This window comes from Equus quagga, chromosome 1, assembly GCF_021613505.1.
Source record: "Equus quagga isolate Etosha38 chromosome 1, UCLA_HA_Equagga_1.0, whole genome shotgun sequence".
Taxonomy (NCBI): Eukaryota; Metazoa; Chordata; class Mammalia; order Perissodactyla; family Equidae; genus Equus; species Equus quagga.
In genome coordinates, this window is record NC_060267.1 from 31,311,577 (window position 1) to 31,337,028 (window position 25,452).

Genomic DNA, 25,452 nt, shown 5'->3' on the forward strand with positions numbered 1-25,452 from the left:
GTTGCAGCTGGCGTGGGGGGAGAGGCAGCTGTTTAGACTGCACCAACCAGGAACCCTGTCAGCTGTTACTGACTGGGCCTGGACCCCTCCTCATAGTCACAGTGGTCCTGTGGGGTCCCTCATTGGTTGCGGGGGCAATCGCAAGGGGGCCTCAGGCTGTTGGTGCCTACTGTTGCAGCCCACTTAGACACGCTCCCTCCTTGTGGTCTGCAGCGGTATTGTGGGCTTTCCCATCAGCCAGGAGCAGGATCACCTATAATCGCCGATTTGTCCCTAACAGAGCCCACCAGATCACACTTGTCTACTATAGGTCCCAGCAGAGCTATGGGTATCTTCTGCAGTCTGTCGTTAGCTCACCTAGCTGTGCTGCTTTTGCCCCAGGGCCTTCCCGCCTTGCAATTCCCAGTCGGGACCTCTCCACTAGTGCTATGCAGAGGCTTTCGCTGAGGTTGCTGTAGGAATCTGGAGTTCCCCCCGGGCTACGTAGCTGTTTCACCGGAGCTCTACTCTGCCCCACTCCACTCTCAAGGGGTCTCTGGGAGCCCCTTGCCTCGTCTGGGACACTGTCAGAGTCTGTGGGCCTGGCGGTGGCTTGTAAGCTGCTGCCTTGTGGGGAATTCTGCTCTAGGGAGCTTCCTGGTGTTCCGAATGCTGGGCGGAGCCTCCCTGCCAATGGCGAGCAGAGGCCCTCCCCAGGGATAGGATTTTTAACTTTGAGTAGAGAGACACAAAGTTTAAAAAAATATATGGAGTTGATTCATCTGGTGGTGGCATGTTTATTAGATAATTTAGTCAATTAATACTTATCTTCTTGATACAAAAAGCAAGTCCTTCATACCTCTTAGGAGCTGGAAAGGGCTTTTTGCTCTTTCCAAGGCTGGTTTTTCAGTCATTCCTTTGTGTGGTCAACTCACTGAATTCCAATAAATCCTCTATTAGTTTATGTTGCTAAGCTAGGCAGAATTCTAAGATGACTCCCAATGACCCCTGCCCTGTAGAATGCCCTCTTGAGAATGGGAAGGACATGTAATTTGATTCTAACTAATAGAAAACAGCTAAGGTGATGGCTTTCACTCTCAGGATTGTGTTACCTCATATGGCAAAAGTGAAGGGATTTTACAGACGTAAGTAAGGCCCTTAATCAATTGAAAAGGGAGATTATCCCTGGCTGACCTGATCGAATTGGTGATCCCTTTAAGAGAGGGACTATCTTCCTGAAGAGAGAGATTCTTCTATACTGACTTTGAAGAAGTAATATTCTAGGAGTCCTAAAACTGCGTGGAAACTGTGAGATAGTAATTACATGTTTTTTAAAGCTGCTAAATTGTGGGTAATTTGTTACACAACAGTAGAAAACTAATACTGTTGCCTTAGTTGGTTTCTGTTACTTTTAACCAAAGAACTCTGATAAAATGCTGGATCTCCTTCAAAACTCCTTGGCTGAAATCTGTGAAGTGTATTTTAATCAGTAAAGAGCAAAAATGGTTGTATTTCTCCAGGGGTTAAATGTCACAAAACATTTTGGTTTCTACATACCTGCAGTTTAGCATGAGTAAAACAGTCTTCTCCCTTTGACCAGCTAAACCAGCTGCTCTCAAACTTTTTTTTGTCTCAAAATCTCTATACTCTTAAACATTATTGAGTATCTGAAAGAACTTTTGTGTGGTTATGTCCTCCAATATTTAGCATGTTGGAAAATAAAACTGAGACACTTTAAAATATTTATCACTAAAAAATAAACCCCCTATTAAATGTTAACAGAAATAGCGTTTTTTGAACAGTGACTATATTTTTCAAAATAAACAAAAGTATATTGAAAAGATCGGCGCTGTTCTACATTTTTGCAAACCTCTTTAATATCTGCCTTATTTGAAGCAAGTAGATTTTCATAGCTGTTCTGTATTTAGTATCTTGCTATTGTTTTTGGTTGAACGTATGAAGACAATCTGGCTTCACACAGATATGTGGCTGGAAAAGAGAGGAGCACATACTTTACAAGCTTTTCCAGATCATTGCGGATATTCTTTGATATTCTACCAAAAACTTGGCAAATTGTAGTTTCTTAAAGTTTATTACCATGTGGAATCTAAATCACATCAATGAACTTTTCACATTCTTTTACATCAAGATCCATTGGTCTATTTCACTATTTAAATGGATCTTTCACTCATGCATAATTTTACAACATCATGCATTGGTCATTTGGAAAATAATGATTCACGAGTTATGCAGATCTTCCAAATGGTGACACATTTCATTGTATAATATCAAAAAATCATAATTGTTAATATCATCACCAATCTCATCAGAAAAAAACTTTAAGTATTGGGAAGCTGTCAAGCTTATTATAGTGACTGGTACAAATTTTCCAAAACTCTAATTTTCATTTGAAAGCTCCAAGTTTGTCACTGGCAAAATACTGCCAGCTGTCTTCCTAAGCGACAGGTTCACTTCGTTTCTTTTGAGGAAATATCTGCCAAATACCCAAATCTGAAGAACCATAGTTTGTCTATCTGTCGTTCTTTCCAATAAAAATGATATTCCATGAAAAAATCAGTTAGTTCAACTCACAAGTCAAGCGCACAAGTACTTTTCTTTGAGACAACCATCCTACTTTGGTATGCAGAAGAAGTTCTTAATATGTACGTTTCAGTACACCACACAAAACATTAAAGACATGTAAACAAAGACTGAAATAGAATTATTTTTACTTACTTCTTCAAGGACAATTTTAAATGCAACTGGCAATTTTGTTTTAAGCTTTGAGGGCTTGATGATCAAGAATAACATGACTCCCAGTACAGTTTGGGGTCCCTTCCTTGTTTTGTGCTAAGTTTCATCCACCAACATTTTTGTACCATTAGTGAAAATGTCAACATGGTAAAAAAAGTCAAATAACATCTTAACATTTTTATGGAAATAGTTTGGTCCTGTGGATCCCTGAAAGAGTCTTGGAGACCCCAGGCCACACTTTGAGAGTTGCTGATGTAAATTATTATTTGAAAGCACTATTACAACCATTTTTGCACTTAGTTCAAGGAGGGTTTAATAATACTTTCAGTTTGGGTTTAGAACTCTTTTCAAGCTGAAAGGAATTGCTGGTACTGTGCATGAGCACAGAAGTCCTTATCTTCAACTTATTTACAAATACACTAAAACAAGGCAAGGAAAAGAGTTTCTTCATATTTATTTTGGGCTGGTAGTTAGCAAGGCTTAGAAGTATATTCTATCATGACAAATCTAACTAGCTTTAACTTAGTTAAAGCTAAAGATGACAACATATCTGCAGTTTAATGTGGTCAATGTTCTGTTGCTCTGGTTTTCCTGTCTCAAAAATTTGGACATTTTTGACTTGTTGTTGCCCAAAGTTGCTAAAGGAACCAACATCCTTCCTTTTCTTAGCTATGTCCTGGTTCCCTTTCTTTGGTTCAGGGTGTAATTTGGTACTTTGGGAGGTTAAGGATATTTCTTTCTGAACATTAAAGCTTTAGTAACGAAAGTTCATCTGTTCTACTAGCCATGTCTCTCAGCCAGCTGATTGACTGAACAAAAGACAATTTCCTATTTTTTAACTCAACCTAGAATTCACTGAAATTGCTAGAAAAGCAACATGGTATTGACTAGCAGTACTTTCTTTCCTGACAAAATTATAACTCTCCTCTCATTTGCTTCCATCACCCAGATTTTTTTCCGGAGCTGATCTCACGATGCTACACACAGTTGAAGCTGAGTAATGTTGGTGGAACTGACTGACACGTGGGCCAGGGCACACTCTGAAAAGGTAATGCGTGGTGAAAGGTTCTGGCATGGCTTCCAGGTTTATTCTAAGAGGAAAAAAGCCCAGCCATTAGTAGATGCATATTTGCTATGGATTTATTTTCTTACCATAGCTGGACTCCTCAGTGGACCTCCTGTTTGACCACACACTTCAGGACTTATTACAGGAAGTGGCTCAGTAATAGCCAATTTTCAAGTGAATGAATTGTGGAAAAATACTGAGAGATGTATAAAGGTACATTTCCACAACAGACAAGGCTGCTAAAATTGCATTCCCAGCATGTACTACAGTGAAAATATGACGAGATTTTCTCATTTGCACTTGAAAAATTCTAACCACTGCTTATTCTATCTTCCTGACTCAGAATCTTTATCTTCACTTGAGTCTATTCATCCTACTCAGCTTCCCTATGAATGTCTTTCCTACTGCCTAAATCATTGATAGAGAGAAGTCCCCAAAAGAGAAGAGAGAAATGCAAATGCGGTCCAGAGCCAAGTTCATCAATTAATCTTTGACAGGAGAGATGTAGACTAATTTGGTGTAAATACAGAAAATGCATGCAGGTGTCTTCCCTATGGGGATAGATGGACAGAGTTCCTATCTCAAGGTTTCAATTTTCTTTTTTTTCCTAAAGATTGGCACCTGAGCTAACTGTTACCCATCGTTTTATTTTCCTTCTACTTCTCCCCAAAGGTCCCCAGTACATAGTTGTATATTCTAGTTGTGAGTGCCTCTGGCTGTGCTATGTGGGATGCCACTGCAGCATGGCTTGATGGGCAGTGCCATGTCTGCACCCAGGATCCAAACCTGGTGAAACCCTGGGCTGCCGAAGTGGAGTGCACGAACTTAACTACTTGGCCATGGGGCCGGCCCCATTTTCTTTTGAAACAAGAATGAAAGTCACATACTGAAAATGACACTGGAAATTGTGAGTTAGAGGACTTGAGGAAGATGGTGAACGAGGGAAGGAGCTGTTGTGAGAATTTCAAGAAGGAGATGACCAGGCAGGCAGAAGCATTGCTGAGCAAGATTGAAGGTCTAGCCAAAATTGGAGACAATTAGTGGCAGCAATCTGCACATGCATGCAATTTTCCACAACTATGCTTGGTGATGCACGAATAGATGCAGAGATGCTAGACATTAGAATTTTTCCAGGATTTGGATTCTGGAGGTAAAATATGGAAGACAGCAAGAGACTCGAGTGTATGGTTTAAGAAAATGGTTTAGGAGAATGATTAAAAATTATGTCGTGTAGGCCAATTAGGGATAGAAAGGAAATCTGGGGGAGAGGCACTGATAGATTGGGAGGAAATGGAAGTGGGTCAAGGGACTGAAACACTCTATGACGTCAAAGAATTAGTGATGATAACACTGAAGGCTCAAACTTTTCAATAACATATTCTTTCAGAGAGTGAGATATTGGAATCTAGGATTCCAGAGTTGAAGCAGTTCTGAGTGACAAGGTCCATGACGTGGTCATAGGAACAGTTGTCAATGAGGAGTTGATCTGAAGACCATTGGAAGTGAACAGGCTAAGGAAAATCAGTGGGGATGGGTGTATTTGTTAGGTCATTGACATTGATGTAGCAGAATTTGGAATGAAGAGGAAGATGGTGACTCAGATGCCAAAACTGTGAAAGAGCAAGGAGGAATAACCAAGATGCTGATGGATGGCAGTGATACTGGGTAGAAGAATCATCAGATGGCATGGCCTACAAAAAAGATGGCTGGAGGTATAATGTGTAGGTCATAAGAGAATGCTAAACACTCTCCTGACCATGGGAAAGAAACAACAAACTATTTGAGATAACTCCGAATGGGATACTCAAATTTCAGTTAAAGTAAGAAGGTAAAAGATGTAGAGGGCTTCCACAAACATGCTGGAAAGATTAGGAGGGAGGGGGGCAGTAGGAAGGAAAAACCACGAGAAGGGAAGAAGGCACAAAGGAATGTGGAGATGAGAGTGTGTGGGAGAACAGATGACTGGAGAGGCTTGCAATTTGGATATTAACCAAGGGTGGAAAGGAAGAGAGCAGCTTGAAGCTGGTTTAGGGTCAGTGCAGATCCCTGGAGTGCTGGAAACTGGATCACATGCGCAGGCTGAGACCCTTGCTCGAGTTTTCAAGGAGAAAGTTGGTGAGACAATGTCTTTGAAGAAATCTTAGCCTAGACTTGCAAACAATTAGTTCAATTCTGGAACCTTCGCTTTGTACTGAAAACAGTGTTTGTCTCTTCCCAGGGATAAATGGCAAAATCGGAATTCTTGGATTCAGATTCCCAACCTTCTTGAGATATGCTCTTCTTCAGTATCAAGGCTGGAAATCATGTATTGTACCCATCTCTTCTCTGAACTTTAAAAATCGATGTTCCCATAGTTTCGTTTTGTGCATCCAGTGTCCCCGTGGCTCTCATGAACTGTGTCCTGTTGCTACACGTGTACAATCTCTATTTGAGTGAGAGATGCTTGATGGGGATGGTGGTTTCTTTTTTGTCTCTGTATCCCCAGTAATTTGATCTGTGCAGGGCACATGATAGGCACACAATGTGTATTTGTTGGTGAATGAAGCATACAAATAAATCTCCTTGTACCTGCACCCATCCTTTTCAATAGAGGGAAACGCTGCCTCTCTGTATCTAGGGCTCATCCCTCTACTTGCGTTTGGATTCCATCTCCTCCAATCTTCTTTAAGAGCTATGAGATAATGATCACTTCCTTCTCTTGCATATTAATCTGCTCCACCCAAAACTATCCTTCCTTTCAGATTTAGAATATCTCATAAGTTACTCTTTCCTGCTTAGACTTCACCCGCAAGCTTGAGACCATGGTGCACAATTGCCTACTTGACATTTCCACTTGGATATCACAAGGGCACCTTCATCTTAGGATCTTTCCTCTAATGACTGGTTCTTATTCCAGTTTTTCCTGTATTCTTGGACAAAATTCCTGTCCATCCTGTTGTACAAGCCTGAAAGCCAAGAGTCACCTTTGACCCCTCCTTCTCTCTCACCTCTGTATCTACCCAATATGGAGTCTTGATAGCTGTCCCCTGAATTTGCCTAATTGCCTGCCTTTCCACATCTACCACCACCACATGACACAAGCCACCACAACATCTTGCCTGGGCTGTTGTGTTTACTAACAAGTTTTCCTGCATCCACTTTTGCCCACACCAATTCCCAGTTCCAATCTCTTTGCCACATTGCAGCCAGTTCCAGTTTGGAAATAAAAATCTCATACCCTTAGATATCCCTAAACACCTCATGCCTTCCCATTGCTTTTAGGGTAAAGGCTGAAATCTCCAAGGTGACCTTCAAGGCCTGACATGGTTTGGCCTCAGGCTGCCTCTCCAGCCATTGGACGACATGGTCTCCTGTTCTCACTTTGCTCAGACACATTGCCTTCTTTCAGTTAATCAAACATTTCAAGCTCCACCCACCACAGGACTTGGCACATGCCTAAGAGGCATCCCTAATTTAACATGCCTCAAAACAAGCTCCTGAACCAGCTCTCCCAACCTGCTCCTCTCATACTCTTCCCCATCTCAGTCAATAAAAACTTTATTCTTTGTGTTGCTCCCTGCAAAAATGTTGAGGCTGACTTTGAGACTCTTTTTCTCACACTCTATATCCAATCCTCAGCAAATCCCATCAGCTACATGCAATGTATATTCAGGATCTGACCATTTCTCACCGCCTTTGCTTGTGCCAAACTGGTCCAAATCATTATCATAATGGCCTCCTTGCTGCCCTCACCCTTGCTCCACTAAGTCTATCAAGGGATCCTTCTCAAAGGCTGTCAGGTCTGTCATTTCGAGGCTTAAACTCTCCAATGGCTGTCTTTCTCACTCACATAAAAGGAGCTGAATGATTTGGCCACATTACCTCTCTGCTGGCATCTACTCCAATGTCCCCTGCCATCCCCACACAGAGTCCCCTCTGTTCTAGAACATGCCCAGCGATGTTCTACTCCAGGCCTCAGCTCTCACCCTTCTGCCTTCCCAGAGAGGTCTCCCCTACCCATAGCTGAGTGACTTCCTGCCTCCCCTTCAGGTCTCAGCTCAAAGGTAGCTTCTTAGGGAGACCTTCCCCAGCTGTCCCCTATAAAACATCCACCTCACCTCCACACCCTGGATTCACTATTCAGCTTACCCTTTATTTTTCATCACAGCACTTATAACCACCTGACATCATGTATATTTATTTTGTCATTTGTTTATGGGCTATTTCCTTCCCCTACTAAAATGTAAGCCCCACGCGGGCAGGGAATTTGCGCTGTTCACTGCCCTATCGTCAGCACCAAGAACAGTACCTGAAACGTAGAATGACTGCATGATGAATGTTATTCCCTTTACTGGAATGTTCTCCAGCCCAGCTTTGCCTTATCAACTCCCAGTCATCCTTCAGATGTCAATTTAACTGTCACTTCTACTGGGAAGGCTTCCCTGACCTTCCATATTTGGTCTAATCTGTAATGTAAGCTCTTTCCATGTATCTTTCTCTGCTGGCATTTATCATGGTTGTAATTTTACACTTGTCTGCAGGATGTATTGATTCAAACTGCACGAGAGCAGGAACACTATCTGCTTTTGCTCGACACTGTATCCTCAGGATTTAGGGCAGAGTCCAGCACTTGGTAGGCACTAAATAAAGACTTCTTGTGTCAAAATTGACTTTAGTGGAGCCATTTTAAAATGGAGTTGGAGCTGCCTTTCCAGAGAAACTGCTTTGCTGTCTTGAACCTTTGAACTGGGCCAAAATGGCGATTATTTTGCAAGCAATTGTTTGAGAAGTCAGCTGGAGAATGGACATTCTGATCACGAAGATGGAGGATTACGGACTTTCTGAAGATAGAATCAATGGTCAATCAATGTTTAGCCAAGACTAACTCTTTGCCTCCAACTCCAACTAAAATGCTTTGTAATATGACCTCCCTTCTTTGCTTTAAAAGCCCCTACTTTTACTCCTTAGTGGGACCCTATTTGGGTTTCTACCTGAATCTGCGCTCCCTGAATTGCCATTCTTTGATCCCAAACACTTTGCCTCTTAAACTGGGTTCTGTTTTTGCAGGTTGACACTTGAATGAATCAAGGAACAAATGGATATGGTCTTTTTATTTTTTATTTATTTATTTATTTATTTTTTATTAATGTTATGATAGATTACAACCTTGTGAGATTTCAGTTGTACATTTTTGTTAGTCATGTTGTGGGTACACCACTTCCCCCTCCGTACCCTCCCCCCACCCCCCCTTTTCCCTGGTAACCACCGATCAGATCTCCTTCTCAATATACTAATTTCCACCTATGAGTGGAGTCATATAGAGTTCGTCTTTCTCTGACTGACTTATTTCGCTTAACATAATGCCCTCGAGGTCCATCCACGTTGTTGTGAATGGGCCAATTTCGTCTTTTTTTTTTGGCTGAGTAGTATTCCATTGTGTATATATACCACATCTTCTTTATCCAATCATCAGTTTCTGGGCATGTAGGCTGGTTCCACGTCTTGGCTATTGTAAATAATGCTGCGATGAACATAGGGGTGCAACGGACTCTTGAGATATCTGATATCAGGTTCTTAGGATAGATACCCAGTAATGGGATGGCTGGGTCATAGGGTATTTCTATTTTTAACTTTTTGAGAAATCTCCATACTGTTTTCCATAGTGGCTGTACCAGTTTGCATTCCCACCAACAGTGTATGAGGGTTCCTCTTTCTCCACAACCTCTCCAACATTTGTCGTTCTTGGTTTTGGATGTTTTTGCCAATCTAACGGGGGTAAGGTGATATCTTAGTGTAGTTTTGATTTGCATTTCCCTGATGATTAGCGATGATAAACATCTTTTCATGTGTCTATTGGCCATATTCATATCTTCTTTTGAGAAATGTCTGTTCATGTCCTCTGCCCATTTTTTGATCGGGTTGTTTGTTTTTTTGTTGTTAAGCAGTGTGAGTTCTTTGTATATTATGGAGATTAACCCTTTGTCGGATAAGTGGCTTGTAAATATTTTTTCCCAATTAGTGAGCTGTTTTTTTGTTTCAATTCTGTTTTCCCTTGCCTTGAAGAAGCTCTTTAGTCTGATGAAGTCCCATTTGTTTATTCTTTCTATTGTTTCCCTCAACTGAGGAGTTACAGTGTCCGAAAAGATTCTTTTGAAACTGATGTCAAAGAGTGTACTGCCTATATTCTCTTCCAAAAGACTTATTGTCTCAGGCCTAATCTTTAGGTCTTTGATCCATTTTGAGTTTATTTTGGTGTGTGGTGAAAAAGAATGGTCAATTTTCAATCTTTTGCATGTGGCTGTCCAGTTTTCCCAGCACCATTTGTTGAAGAGACTTTCTTTTCTCCATTGTAGGCCCTCTGCTCCTTTGTCGAAGATTAGCTGTCCATAGATGTGTGGTTTTATCTCTGGGCTTTCAATTCTGTTCCATTGATCTGTGGACCTGTTTTTGTACCAGTACCATGCTGTTTTGATCACTGTAGTTTTGTAGTATGTTTTGAAATCGGGAATTGTGATTCTGCTGGCTTTGTTTTTCTTGCTCAGGATTGCTTTAGCAATTCGCGGTCTTTTGTTCCCCCATATGAATTTTAGGATTGTTTGTTCAATTTCTGTGAAGAATGTTCTTGGGATTCTGATTGGGATAGCATTGAATCTGTATATTGCTTTAGGTAGTATGGACATTTTAACTATGTTTATTCTTCCAATCCATGTGCAAGGAATGTTTTTCCATCTCTTTATGTCATCGCCTATTTCTTTCAAGAAAGTCTTGTAGTTTTCATTGTATAGATCCTTCACTTCCTTGGTTAAGTTTATCCCAGGATATGGTCTTTTTAAAAAGTTGCTGACACCTTTTCTTCACCAACCAATTTCAAATTGCTTTATTTTTCATTGATTTTCTTTAAACTGAGAGATGGAACAGTCAGCAGATACATCATGAATTTAAGGTGGGATTGCTACAATCTGACACCCACCTGGACCCCTCGTGGAGCCTGTTTAAAAATCAGATTCCCAAGCCTCACTCCTGAGTTTTTCTTACAGATCTATTAAAATATTGAAGACACCTTTCAGGAACCTCACACCTTATTTTATTTTGTTTCTCCATCAGAAGAATTAAAAACAGACTACAGCTCCAAAATACATCAATTTCATGCAACAGTAAACCACAAACAGAAGCTCAGCCTGTCTTACTCAGTGGGGAAGACAGGCTTTAAGGATATATTCTATCATGGGTGGCAAGGCTTGAAAAACAACCATTGTTGACCCAACTGAAAAGAATGTCAAAACTGAGTAGCTACAGAAAGAACATTGCTGAGTTTCTGCAAATGACGAAGAAAAAAAAAAACCTTAATAGTCTCTGTGTTTTTCTTCTGCCCAAGATAAAGCCATCCTTTTATGAATTTCACCCTAAAATGCTGCAGATGCCAGTCAGGGGTATCCACACTTCGGGGAAGGTTATGATTTTCTGCCAGAATATGATAGGAAAAAAACTGGAATGAATCACTACAAAATAAAAAATCAATTTTATAGCATGTTTCTCAAATGAAGTTTTTGATAGTGCAATACTTAAAAATAGTAATTTATTTAAAATTTAAACCTTTAAAGTAAGTATACTCCTACGGGAGGGGGTGCTATTTTTGAGAAGAAAAAAACACAGACATCACTCCAACATTTTAAAATTAAACATCCTGACTATTTTTTGTTTCATTTGGAAACAAAACCTCCAATATCAAACATAGGACTATTAGATTATTTTGCTGGGGAGAAGGTAAATTGTTAGCAAAGGTAAGAAGGTTTGAAAAAACTCACTCTTTAAAAGAAAATAAAATGGAAACCAATTTTATTGACCTTAGCAAAGTATAGCAGTGCCATATACACAGTTTGTGGCTGTTATTCCGTCCTAGTTAAGTCTAGAACAAGGCAGATGTTAGTTGCTCTGAGAAACTAAACGCAACATAAAAATTCTTAGGAAAAAGAAATTTTTCCTGCAGTCAAGAGAATGCTGCCTTTTCAGATGTTTCCTTGGTTGACACTAAAATTTCTTATTTCATACTGTTCTTGAAAAATTGATTGCTTAATAAAGCAATCTGCCTGGATGAAACTGCCTGGAGACAATCAGTTGTAATATTAGTGTGAAAAGGCAAAATGGCAAAAAAGGACGACTTGCAGAAAGTCTTGAGGCAAATGCTATGAATGCAGAGTATCTGTTCAATAGAGAAGCAAAGTATGAAAGAAAGAGGACCTACTTCTTAGCCATAATTTAAAATTGCCCATTCATTGTTCATTAACTCTGAGAAAGATGAAAGGGAGAATTTTAATTGTCAGAAGCTAAATAGATAATAAGAAACCACCATAGTAGGGATAATGGGTAAACCATTATCCATTTATATTGACAATGCTTTGTTTCAGAGACCTTCATTATAACATTTCTATTTTCCTTTTTTTTTTGAGGAAGATTAGCCCAGAGCTAACTGCTGCCAATCCTCCTCTTTTTGTGCTGAGGAAGACTGGCCCTGAGCTAACATCCGTGCCCATCTTCCTCTACTTTATATGTGGGTCACCTGTCACAGCATGGCTCACCAAGCAGTGCCATGTCCGCAACCGGGATCCAAACCGGCAACCCTGGGCCAACAAAATGGAACATGCGAACTTAACCGCTGTGCCACCAGGCCAGCCCCTCTCTTTTTTTTAGTATAAACTTTTTCCTCAAATTTTTCTAGTAATTTCTTTTTAATATTGTCAATCAAAATGCCTTGCGCAAAATATTTTCCTAGCTCTTAGCAACCAAGGAGCCAAATCTGTTGACAAATCCAGAAATCAGCAATATAACAATCACAGCACGTAGGCTGCCCTGAAGAAATGGAGGCACTCCACACTCTAAGAGACCCCTCATTCTTCACCAAGATAGAAAAAATAATCTCCTTATAAAGGGAGAAAGTGAAATTTACTTTGAGTTATTTTCTAATTTGTTTACGTATTTATTTTTATTATGAGATTTTTTCAGGAAGATTGGCCCTGAGCTAACATCTGTGCCCATCTTCCTCTATTCTATATGTGGGACACCTGCCAAAGCAGGGCTTGATAAGCCGTGTGTAGGTCCACGCCTGGGATCTGAACCAATGAACCTGGGGCTGCCGAAGCGGAGTGCACGAAACTAACCGCTATGCCACCAGGCCGGCCCCTCTAATTTATTTTTAAAAGAGCTAAGTAAAATAAATTTTCAAAAAATATTAATTATGTTTTATGTTCTTTTAAGTATACCACCTCATCATGCTTTTGTATGGTGCTCCGTCAGGGTACCTCTACTATCTTCTCAAATGGCACCATTTTGCTCCTAAAGAATTTAGTAGTGTTCTACATCATTATTCAAAATATCTGTTTAGAGGAATTTAGAGGCTCCACACACTGGTTCCAACTCAGGATGCGACTAGGACTAAAATGATTTTAAGGTGGAACGAAAAAAGTGTGAAAATTAGATATATCTCCAGAATCCCTGATAAGATGGGCAGAAACTATATGCCTCTTCGACAATACTAAATCAAAATGGGTTTGGATGGACTCAAATTTCATTTTGGAAGAAACTCACCATCGTATGAATAGGTTTGTGTTTCCAAAATAATCTGGAAAAGAGACTTACAGTTCAAACCTTTTTTCCAGAGCAAAATTTGCATACGAACTTTTGCTAATCAATTCCTTGCAGTTACTTTAGTAACAAAGACCAAAGTCCCAATACTTTGTGAACCTTCACTAGTAGAAGGGCAAAGAGCAACTGTTCAAATCTGAAGACAATTATCGGATTCTATGCTATTAAATTAATAAATGAAGCAAGTACAGAGGCTTGGCTACAGATTTTGGGAAGGTGATTTCTAATTCTTTTTTCTCCCACTTCCTTTACTCTGAGTCAACTTAACTCATTGAGGAAACTACATAATAAAACCAGAATGATATCTAACTTCTGTTAAAATAATTAAACAAGGAGGCTATTAGATTGAGGTGGCTTTAATGCCTTAGTAGGCTATATAAGCAAACCAAAAGCTAAGCCTGAAATACCTCAAAGTTAAGAAATCAAAACTTAAGGAAAACCAATCACAAACAGCCAACTCGGCTTTCCCAAAGAATGCATCTGCTTACGCTATGGCCACTCAAATAATTTCCTTGCTTTGTTTCCATGTCTTCTCTATAAAAGTCTTTCCTCTAGCTCCTGTCTGTGGAGGGCTTCTAACCACTTCCGGTGGGAACTGCCTGATTTGAATAGATTTTTGCTCAGATAAACTCCTAAAATTTTTAGTATGCCTCAGTTTATCTTTTAACAATTCTCAGTGCAAATATCATCCAACAGAAGAAATAAAAAGGATCACTAACATTTATTTAGCACTTACCATGTTGAAGACAATCTGTCAAATGCCATGCAATTATTTTCTCATATAATCCTTCCAATAACTCCATGAGGTGACCAATGAGGACTCTCAGCCCAGGGAGCTTAAATAACTTGTGCAAATCCAGTATCAGAAGAAGGAAGAACAGGAATGTGAACCTAGGAACTCTGTCTCGAGAGCCTGCCTGTTTCCTTCTGTATGAAACTAGCAAGACACTCTTGGTTAAGTATTCTCTAGGATAAAGAGCATGCACCTCACCTCCACATGTTATTCGGTTTGGAAAGCAGGGAAGCTGCAATCACCTTAGGAGATGAAACAAGCTGAGACCTTGAGAAGTCTGAAAGTGTGCTAATGCAAACTCTGTTGAGTAAAGCCCTGGCAGCCCACTCTCTCTCTGGGGAGTATACGATTGGCTTCATTAACTTTGTTTTTCTTGAGGATGATTAGCCCTGAGCTAACATCTGCTGCCAATCCTCCTCTTTTTGCTGAGGAAGCCTGGCCCTGAGCTAATATCCGTGCCCATCTTCCTCTACTTTATATGTGTGACGCCTACCACAGCACGGCTTGTCAAGCGGTGCCATGTCCGCACCCGGGATCTAAACTGGCGAACCCGGGCCACCAAAGCTGAATGTGTGAACTTAACCGCAGCACCACCGGGCCGGCCCCTTGGCTTCCTTAACTTTTGCTACTCATCTTGCAATTTCCACATCAGCATTTGTCCTATGGTCTTATTGCATAGCCAGAAAGGCCAGAGACCTATATGAGTTCTGATTCTTCCTTGAGAGACACCCCACTGAAACTATTATTGTAGTGCATTCCAAAAGCCCCTTCATCCAGTTTTCCCACTGGAAAAAAATCATGCTAATTGTTTGGGCTTTTTTTAAGATTGGCCCTGAGCTAACATCTGTTGCCAATCTGCCTGTTTTTGTCGCTCCCCTAAGCCCCAGTACATAGTTGTATACGCTAGCTGTAAGTCCTTCTATGTGGGATGCTGCCACAGCACAGCTTGATGAGCAGCGTGTAGGTCTGCGCCCAGGATCCAAGCTGGCCAACCCTGGGCCACCGAGGCAGAAATCGCAAACTTAAACACTATGCCACCGGGCCGGCTCCCCATGCTACTTGTTTAGAGCATAATGTCACTGGAGCTGTCCTATAACTATAAACGTTGATCAACAATAATAACAATAGCAACAATAGTTAAGACTTTTTGTCCCAAGCCTCCTGCTGAGGGCTTCACATGTATTACCCCATTTAATCCTACAACAATCCTAGGAGGCAGGCATGATTATTACACACAAGAAAACTGAGGCTCAAAGAGGTTAAAGAACTTGCCCGAAAGTTTATCTACAAAGTTAACTAATTACCTGTTAATTGCCATTATTATTCTATCCCTTTGCATCAAAAAAGAACATGAGGCAATTAAGGACTCACTTGGTGACCCTTCCGTCTATCCGGTCATATGTCTTTCATACGATTGAACTAATTCTACCTTGCAATTTAAATGTACTATTAATATCTTTTAAGGACACTGCTTAAGTCTAAAAAATCACTCCTTTGATGTGTATATGGTTTGGAGAGGCCAAGTGGTGGAAAAAAGGAGATGAAATCTTTATGGAGTGAAGGCACTACATCAATTCCCCCATACTCAACAGACTAGAGCAATCAGCTTCTGAGCACTTTGGAATTGATGATTTAATGAAAACACACACACACAAATTTATTGTCAGGCACGAGCTGCAACGAATAACCTCTGCTCTGAGTATGAAAATTAAATTTTGTTTTTTAATTGATTTTTCCAGGCAAGTTCAATAAAATGATCAAATGCAATTGAAATATCATATTCTTCCCTGGAGCTCTCAAGTTCCCTTCTACTGCAATCTATGTTTGAATCCTGTATGAAAACCCTTAGATGATAAATCGGCACCAGATGTGCCAAGGCGACCCTTGGTATTGCACATACTCAGGGCAGAACGGAATTTCAGAGACTAGCAACAACCCTTTCCACCCTACCTTCCGAACCCATTTCCTGCCTCCACAAAAAGTTCAGTATTTTATGTCATGCAGTCACAGTGAAAAGCAATTCTTTTTCCTTCAAACATTTAAATAACTTGCAACAATTATTTGCCTTGTATTTCACAGCACAAAGTGAACCAAGCACTCATTTTTTTTTTTTTTTTGAGGAAGTTTACCCCTGAGCTAACTGCCGCTAATCCTCCTCTTTTTGCTGAGGAAGACTGGCCCTAAGCTAACATCTGTGCCCATCTTCCTCTACTTTATATGTGGGACGTCTACCACAGCATGGCGTGCCAAGCAGTGCCATGTCCACACCCAGGATCTGAACCGGCCAACCCCAGGCCACTGAAGAGGAATGTGCAAACTTAACTGCTGCACCACTGGGCTGGCCCAGCACTCATTTTTAACCAGTGTACAACACTACAGATTTATCGATTCTACCTCACAGGAAATTAGTCATTGATTTCTTAGGATAAATGAGTTCTGATGAGCTGTGGTGGAGAGCAAAGAAAAGTGAAAATGAGATAAAAAGACCAGTCTCTCACCCCAAGACTTGCTTAGCTTGTCACTCCTAGTAGCGTTAGCAACATCTGGGACTTCATTCATTGCTTGTTTTTGTCTTACCTTTTCGTCTTATTTCTATGGCTTCAGGTTTCTCTAGGGCTGGAAGGTATGAATAAGAACTCAGCAGGAAACAAAGTAGAAGAGTTTGAATCAGGTCTAAAGAGCAATGGAACAGGACCCCACAGAATCCCACAACCAGCAGCCTTTCATGAGAGGAGCTCCAGAACCTCGGGAAGAAAGGTTTATCTCACTGTTATATCCAGCCTGAGATCCGGCTCACCCCAAGCTGACAATAGAAGGCTGCGTGGGTTGGGCTTCCATGGACAACTGCAATCACCTGTGGATTGTGACATATGGGCAATGCCTTCTGGTCCTAAAATTTTGCTATTGCAGCCCTTGGCATGCCAGAGTTTGAGAAACATCACTTGGTTATCTTGTTGGTGATCAGAAACTGAATTTCATCTTATAATCCATTCAATATTTCATTTATCCAACAACCAAAATTATTGAAGGCCTGCTATGTATTAAGCGCTGCACTATGTGGTGGAAATAAAGGGTTCTGAATGTGAAGAACGCACCAAATACAGTCTTCCACAAATATATCCTTCCACTTCGTCTTTCCCCATCTCCCAGTTCCATGTGTTTGCTTGAGGAAAGGAAAGGACAGAGATTTTATACAAGCAGGAATGCACAGTGGTTAAAAGCACCATCTCAAAAGTCACCTTGCTTTGGTTCCAATCACATCGCTGACATATTTTAATAAGTAACTTTGGATAAGCTTTGTAACTGCTATGTGGTTCCGCTTTTCTGGCTGTAATCGTGGGCTGAGGATAATAACAGTACTCCCCTGAGAAGACTGTAGTGAGGATTTAAGAGGCTAATTTAAATGAGTAAAACAGGACAGTGCCTGGCAAATAGTCTGCGTAATATAAATAATACAAATATTCTCATCATCCTCTGAAACTGATCAGGTTTCCCAGATTTCATTTGGAACAAGTTGTCAGTGTGCACACAGCTCTGCTAAAAGATTTTGTTCTGATGTCACTTATTTATAATAGCATTATCAATAATAATGGAGCTTACTTTCCAGAGCTTTAAAAGAACTGGTACAGTACCTCTATGACTCTAAATGGGGTCTTATTAGTGAGCAAATGCAAATTTAGACAGATTATGGTGACAAAGACTCCTTTCTTGACCAAACTTTAGTCAGGCTCCTATGAGCCCTCTCTTCTCTTCCAGGCCTCAACCTTGACCTGCTGAACCCAGTTTTAGCAAAAAAAAAAAAAAAAAAAAAATCCTACTAAGCCAGTTTATTGAGTATCCTCCTCAATCTTCATACCAATCAAGCTCTTCTTCCTCCATTCTTGATACATAATCAAGTTCCGCCCACCTTGCCTTAATACCTAAATAAGTTCCTCTTAGTAATTTGCCATCCTCTCCCTCATCCTGTCCACCAGGTATTAATCCCCACCTTTCCCTGTTTGTGTTCAGAGTACAGTTCAATCTCTGTCCCCTATTGCAACAGTCTTGACTCCTATGGCAATAGTCTGAGACTTTATTGCAATGCTCTTAATCCCTATTGCAATAGTCTTCAATAAACTCTTCCTTGCCATTTTTTTTTTTTAAAGATTTTATTTTTTCCTTTTTCTCCCCAAAGCCCCCCAGTACATAGTTGTGTATTCTTCGTTGTGGGTTCTTCTAGTTGTGGCATGTGGGACGCTGCCTCAGCGTGGTCTGATGAGCAGTGCCATGTCTGCGCCCAGGATTCGAACCAAAGAAACACTGGGCCGCCTGCAGCGGAGCGCGCGAACTTAACCACTCGGCCACGGGGCCAGCCCCTCTTCCTTGCCATTTTTGACAAATGTCAGGATACTTTCTCTTTATCAGTGGAAACAATAAAACATCACTATGCTTGAAATATGATTGAGTCTCTACATAGAGCAATGGGAAAAAGTTCAAATGGATTGGAAGAGTTAGTGATACTTGGAGGCAGATTTTCTGACAACAGTAGGTTGATGAAGGTGAAGGGAGGCAGATCGTAAAACAACCATAGAAAACTTAAAGCACTTCCCTGGACATCATCTGTCATTGTTTTTCCAGTTTAAAATCAAAGTTACTACTTGGTTGACTCGAAAGCAAACTCATTCTCTAACATTGGTCGTAATAACAATACATCAGTTTTGGGAAGATAGCATCATGCTTGACTGCAGGATTAAACAGAGGAAAAAACCGGCCATGAAGTAGACCATTTACCAAGAAACAGAGTGTCTAAGAAAATTTGACGAATTGGAAAGATAAAAAGTAAATCAAATAGATGGGATATTTAAAGTGGTTAAATTTCAGCTCAGCTTGAATATATTTTGAAGAGCAGAAGAAATGAATAAGTAGATATAACATTTGCATTTTTCTAACTAAAAACAGTTGCTTAGTTTTCAAAATATATCAGTCAGTCTCCAGAAATCCTAATTAGGAGATGGGAAAGAGGTTGAATAGAGGAAATATTGACCAATGGAGGAAAAAATGTGCACTTACAATAGTCATCATAAATTATTTTTTGCTTTCTTAAACAGGGAAATTGCCATTTTCCTGAAGGAAGTACCTGTAAATAGTAAAGAGTCCTTGATTTTAAGTTCAAATGGTAGATTTCTCCATTAGATGAATAGAGAAATACAGCAATTCATTTATGAGGACAAACTCCATCTCCCTTCAGGATTAGTGCAAAGTAAAAATCTTTCCTATGTGCACAAACGAATTTACCCATAGGATTCCTAGTGCTTTCAACATGTGGGAAGAAACCAGTCTAAGCTTTCCACTTTACTCCCAGAAAGGGTTTTGACGCTGCTCTTGTTCTAACTCTGTGTCTGACATCCATTATCAAGGAAAATCTAATATAGAAAGGATACACATGGAGAAAGTGAGGCAAGCTTTCAAAGAAAAACTGCCAAATTTAGAGTCCATTAAAAACTAACCTTGAGGGGCCAGCCGGGTGGCCGAGTGGTTAAGTTTGCATGCTCCGCTTTGGTGGCCCAGGGTTTCAACAGTTCAGATCCAGGGCACAGACATGGCACTGCTCATCGGGCCATGCTGGGGTGGTGTCCCACATGCCACAACTAAAAGGACCCACAACTAAAGATATGCAACCATGTACCAGGGGGCTTTGGGGAGAAAAAGGAAAAAATAAAATCTTAAAAGAAAACCCAAAAGAACAAAAAAAAAACTAACCTTGATTGCTTCCAAGTCTTGGCTATTGTGAAGAGTGCCCATCAAGGGACGAATGGATAGAGAAGATGTGGTATATATACACAGTGGAATATTACTCAGCCGTAAGAAATGATGAAATCCGGCCATTTGTGACAACATGGATGACCTTGAGGGTATTATGCTGAGTGAAATAAGTCAGAGGGAGAAAGTCAAATGCCGTATGATCTCACCCATAAATAGAAGATAAAAACAACAAACAAACACATAGTAGCGGAGACTGGATTGGTAGTTACCATAGGAGAAGGGGGGATGGGGGAGGGCAAAAGGGGTGATTAGGCTCACATGCGAGGTGATGGACTATAATTAGTTTTTGGGTGGTGAACATGATGTAATCTACACAGAATTCAAAATATATTAAGATGTACATCTGAAAGCTACATAATGTTATAATCCAACGTTACTGCAATAAAAATAATTAACAAATAAACAAATAAATAACTAACCTTGAACGTCAAAGAAAAGCCCTGGGCTCTAGCCTCACTCTATTTCTAACTAGCACAGTAGCCTCACTGAGCTTAGCGTGCTCATTTGTAATGTGCAGGGTGGATGACCTCTAAGGACTTCTCTGGCTGTAAAACTCTCTTAATTTGTTATGAGTAATCAGTACCATAATTAAAGATTTGGTCCTACACATTTCAGACTTCCAGGTTTCTAAATCTGGCTTGCGTATTTCTCTTTCTAATTCAATTTTTCAATCCCCCAAAAGGAATCATAAGAAACAGTAAAGCTTTTAGGAAAAAGGGAACCAAATGATGCTATTACATCCCTCCCTGAGGTCTTTCTTTTGAAAATGAAAGAGCTGATATCTGCCCTACAGAGATAAGCATTTGCAGAAATATTTGTATTTATGCAAATAACCCAATTTCAGTTTTTAAGGATTAAAGTGGTCTAATTTTAATTGTTCATTCTCTTTTTCTTTCTCATCTACTCAGTTGCAAGATATATGTTATCAATTATTATCAAGATTTTCTCATATCCATGGTGTGAGTTAATTTGCATATTACGTGGTACCATTCTAGGTGCTGAGGTATGCAGTGAACTATATAAAGTCTCTGTTCTCATGGAGTATCCTTTCTATCAGAATTGTCCTGTTTAATTATATTAGTAGTTCATAATTGTAGGAAACTGTGAAGAAGAAAATAAATACCACCTATGTTAGAATGTTTGATGTTGTCCCATGTGCCTTAGGCAGTTTTTTTCCAAGAAAGATTGTAGGAATTTACAATCCCAACTGTCATATAGTTTTTACTTTATGTAACAAATACTTCTTTAGACTTTATTATGGGACAGATACTGTTCTAAGTGATTTATAGTGTTAATTCATTTAATTTTCATATAAACCCTATGAGGTCAGTAATAATAGTACCTATCTTGGGTATAGAATTCTAAGGTCGCAGGTGTTTATTTTCAGCATTTTAAACATACCATTCAGGCTGGCCCCGTGGCCGAGTGGTTAAGTTCTCAGGCTCCGCTGCGGTGGCCCAGGGTTTCACTGGTTCGGATCCTGGGCGTGGACATGGCACTACTCATCAAGCCACATTGAGGTGGCATCCTACATGCCACAACTAGAAGGACCTGCAACTAAGATATACAACTATGTACCAGGGGGGATTTGGGGAGATAAAGCATAAAAAAAAAGGTTGGCCACAGCTGTTAGCTCAGGTGCCAATCTTAAAAAAAATAAATAAATAAAAAATAAAGATACCATTCCATTGTCTTCTGACTTTCATTGTTTCTGAGAAGTCAGTCATTATTCTTACTGCGGTTTTCCTGAATGTAACTTTTTCCCCCTCCCAGCTGCTTTTAAGATTTTTTTCTTTATCTTTGTCTTACAGCAATTTTCTAGGTGCCTTTTTTTTTTTTTTTTGGTATTGATCCTTCTCAGGGATCTGGAAACAGGTGAAGGCTGGACACAAATTTGGGGGTCCTCTGCCTATGGAATAGAAAGTAAATGAATAACTTTGCCAAGTGACAGTGCAAGAAGGCAAAATATAAAATATAAAAGATAAAACCTGTTAAAGTTGGAAAACAAGCCAGAGAAAGAGCAACTAGGGAAGTAAAATAGAAACCAATAGTAGAGGTCACAATGATGAAGAGGAGGTATCAAGGATAGTAGAGATCAGTGGTAAATGGGATAGGCACGTCAGCAAGAATAAAGACTGGAAATGAGTCACCAGATTTAGAAATTATTTTTTATTTTTCAAGAGAATGCATGTGGGTGCTGGCCCCGTGGCCAAGTGGTTAAGTTTGCATGCTCCACTTTGGTGGCCCAGGGTTTTGCTGGTTCGGATCCTGGGTGTGGACTTAGCATTGCTTCTTGAGTCATGCTGAGGCAGCATCCCACATAGCACAACTACAGGGACCTACAGCTAGGATAGACAACTATGTACTGGGGGGCTTTAGGGAGAAGAAGGAAAAAAAAGAAAAGACTGACAACAGGTGTTAGCTCAGGTGCCAATCTTTAGGGGAAAAAAAAGAGACAATGCATGTGTTTCATTTTTAGGGCAGAGGAGAAGTAGAAGCCAGATTTTTAACTATCTACCTTATACTGTTTTAGGTTCAGATTCATATACTTTTATTGGTAGCATCTTGATGAGTATGTATTTATTCTCAGTAAATAGAATAAAATATTCGTAAACATACTTTGGGATTTTTTAACTACTATATTTTGAAACAATGGTTAACCAAATATCACTAATACAAACAAAGGATATGTCAATCACATATTTTTAGTTAAAGTATATTTTCTATTCAGATCAAGTGAAGTCTTATTGATGGGTCCCCTAGGTTTCTGTTAGAGCCAGGGGCATCTTCCCAAGAAACAGAAGGATGGTTCTGGGGAGGACTGTATTGGCAGGTAAATTATATCTTTAACATTCTCCCTCCTTTCCTGGTGCCCACCTTGTTTTCATTATTATACCTCTAAGTTTTCCCCCAATATCACTAAGGATTTTTATTCTTTCTCCACTTTCTAAGACATGTGAAGGCTGGTCCCATGCCCTATAAGTTTCTATTTCCCCTAATAAAATTTTGTCCTTGTTCATCATTGCATTGCTTATAATAGAGGAAAAAAACTGAAAACAAGTTTTTGACAATAGGAGAGTAAAGAAATTAAGTTTAGCCATGAAATGAAATATTATGAGGTCATTAAAAAAATGGCTGGGCATAATTAATAATATGGAAAAATGTCAATATATTAAGTGAAAAAATATGTCTGATCTGTATTCTGGTTCATAAAATAAGAATATACTTGTGGAAATAATAGAATGGAATATTTGAAATAGGAATTACCTAAAATAACATATGGCCAGAAACACCATGTTAAATAGTTTGGAGCAGAGCATCCTACATTATTCCAAAATATATAACCATTTAAGCAATGTGCTGTATAATGGGCTAACCAATGGCTCTGTATGAGTCACTTTTCATTTCTGTGTCCTTTGAGTGAATTATAGAGAATGCCACATACCAACATAAAGTTTGAATTTCCCATGAGGAGATTAAAAAAAAAAAAATCTTGCTAGCACCTTTCTTTCACTAGTAAAGTTTAGCAGCTTTTCTAACAAAGACAAAATGAAAACCCCTTGAATCAGTGTTTTCATCAATACATGGGCTGTAGTCTTAGCTGATTAATGTGGTTTCATTATATACCAGTAAAATGAAACCTTCTGGACCATCTATTTTTATACTTTGTTTTAGAATTTTTGATTGACATTTAAACAGAAAACTAAAGATTTATTTGTTTCATTTAAAAAGAAAAAACTAACACAAAATATTTCTTCATTAAAAAGACTATAATTAAATTAATTTGACAATAAGGTAGCTAAGACAGCCAAAGCATGTCAAGTAGAAAATTCAAGCTCTTCAAAATATTTCTTGTGAAAAACTACTTATTTAAGAAAGAGTCTGTGGGCCAGCCTGGTGGAGTAGTGGCTAAATTAGTGCTTTCTGCTTCAGTGGCTTAGAGTTCATGTGTTCAGATCGTTGATGTGCACCTACACACTGCTCCCCAAGCCACGCTGTGGCAGCATCCCACACACAATCTGTCCCAGATTAGCACAGATCTTAGATCAGGGCCAATCTTCCTCACCAAAAAAATAAAAGAATCTGAAACATCGATTTTTCTTAGTATATAGAGTATTCATGTCTCCATTAAGAAGCTGTTAAAGTTTGTTTTCCTCCAATTCATACAGTGCTTTATAAATATATTCCAACGGCCCTTTCATATCCCTGTGAGTCAAGGAGAAGAATTTTCTTCATTTAATTTGTATAAAATCTAGAAAAAGAAAGTGACTCAATTATTTCAGGAGATTGAAGAATTCACTAAGAAAATGAAAAGAGAATGCAGCTCACACTCTTTTCTCCTTTATATAAAGTTATAGTTTTGAGTGGTTATATACATATAGGCACGAAACTGATCTCATAAGTTGCTATATTATAACTATGACTACTAACAAAGGATTAAACATAGCCTTTTTTATTAGTGTCAAAATCCTGATGATACAGTCATCTATAAATACACATACATGCATGCATACATAATCTACTAAATTCACACACACACTACATATTATATTAGCACTATGTTACAGATGGAGAAAGCGGAGGTTTCAAATACTTGTCTGGAATATAGAGCAAGTCTTAGTTGAAAAACAGATATACACCGAGTCTTAAAATGGCTCTTTTCCTTCATGTTACTGGAGTGTGCAGAAAAACAACTTGTAAACACAAGGTAGGTCTTTGCTGTCCGAAAGACTATGTGATGAATGGCAGAATTCTTGACTGGCTGGAAGGTATTTATTGTCTGGCTGAATTTAACAAAACAAAGTACAATAATAAAGTTCTCTCTTTGGAATTTAAAAGAAAAGCAACTGTACAAGTTCACGGGTGAAAGCCTGGTTTAATATTAGTATATAGACTCATTCATTCATTCATTAAATGACTTGTCAGCTCCGATTATGTGCCAGGACACTTATGGTAGTTGACGGTCAAGCCAGAGCTTATCATCAGGCAGCTTACTAGTGGGAAAAATGATTAAGAAATTGTAGTTAACTTCACTGTAATATCACTGAAGACTTGATGTCCCCCAAAGTTATGCAATTTTAAGTTGCATTTATTGAAGGATAATATAAAGAATAATAGTGTATTTAATTCTATTCTAATCTGCACTATTGCGCCCGTTAACCAAGATTTGGATGTTCTACTCTAAAAGATATATGATAAACTGGAACACATTTAATGGAGCTGATCATAGAGGTTAAAAAACCTAAAGCTATGTCATATGAATAATAGTTGAAAAAACCCAAGGGCTAGTTTAGAGAACAAATAACTTAGGAAGGACATGATAGCTGTCAAGCATTGAAAGAGCTGACATGTAAAAAGGGAATTAAATTCATTCTTTCTTGCTTTAAGAAACTGAACTATAGTAAATGGGTGAGAGCTATAGATGGATAGTCAGTTTAAT

At 39.3% G+C, this 25,452-nt stretch overlaps 1 protein-coding gene across 4 annotated transcripts in view; it reads right to left on the reverse strand.

The window, feature by feature from the left end:
- The window catches only part of FAR2 (fatty acyl-CoA reductase 2), a 148,279-nt gene that overhangs the window by 76,441 nt on the left and 46,386 nt on the right, over positions 1-25,452 (reverse strand). For 2 of the 4 annotated variants that reach the window (XM_046647795.1, XM_046647767.1), the window contains exon 1: positions 14,154-14,320. The exons of 1 other annotated variant lie outside the window; for it this stretch is intronic. The gene's annotated coding sequence lies outside the window, so the exon portion shown is untranslated. Of the gene's footprint in view, positions 1-14,153; positions 14,321-16,787; positions 16,922-25,452 lie in introns of those variants that run through there. One more of the 4 variants, XM_046647788.1, reaches the window with a different exon arrangement.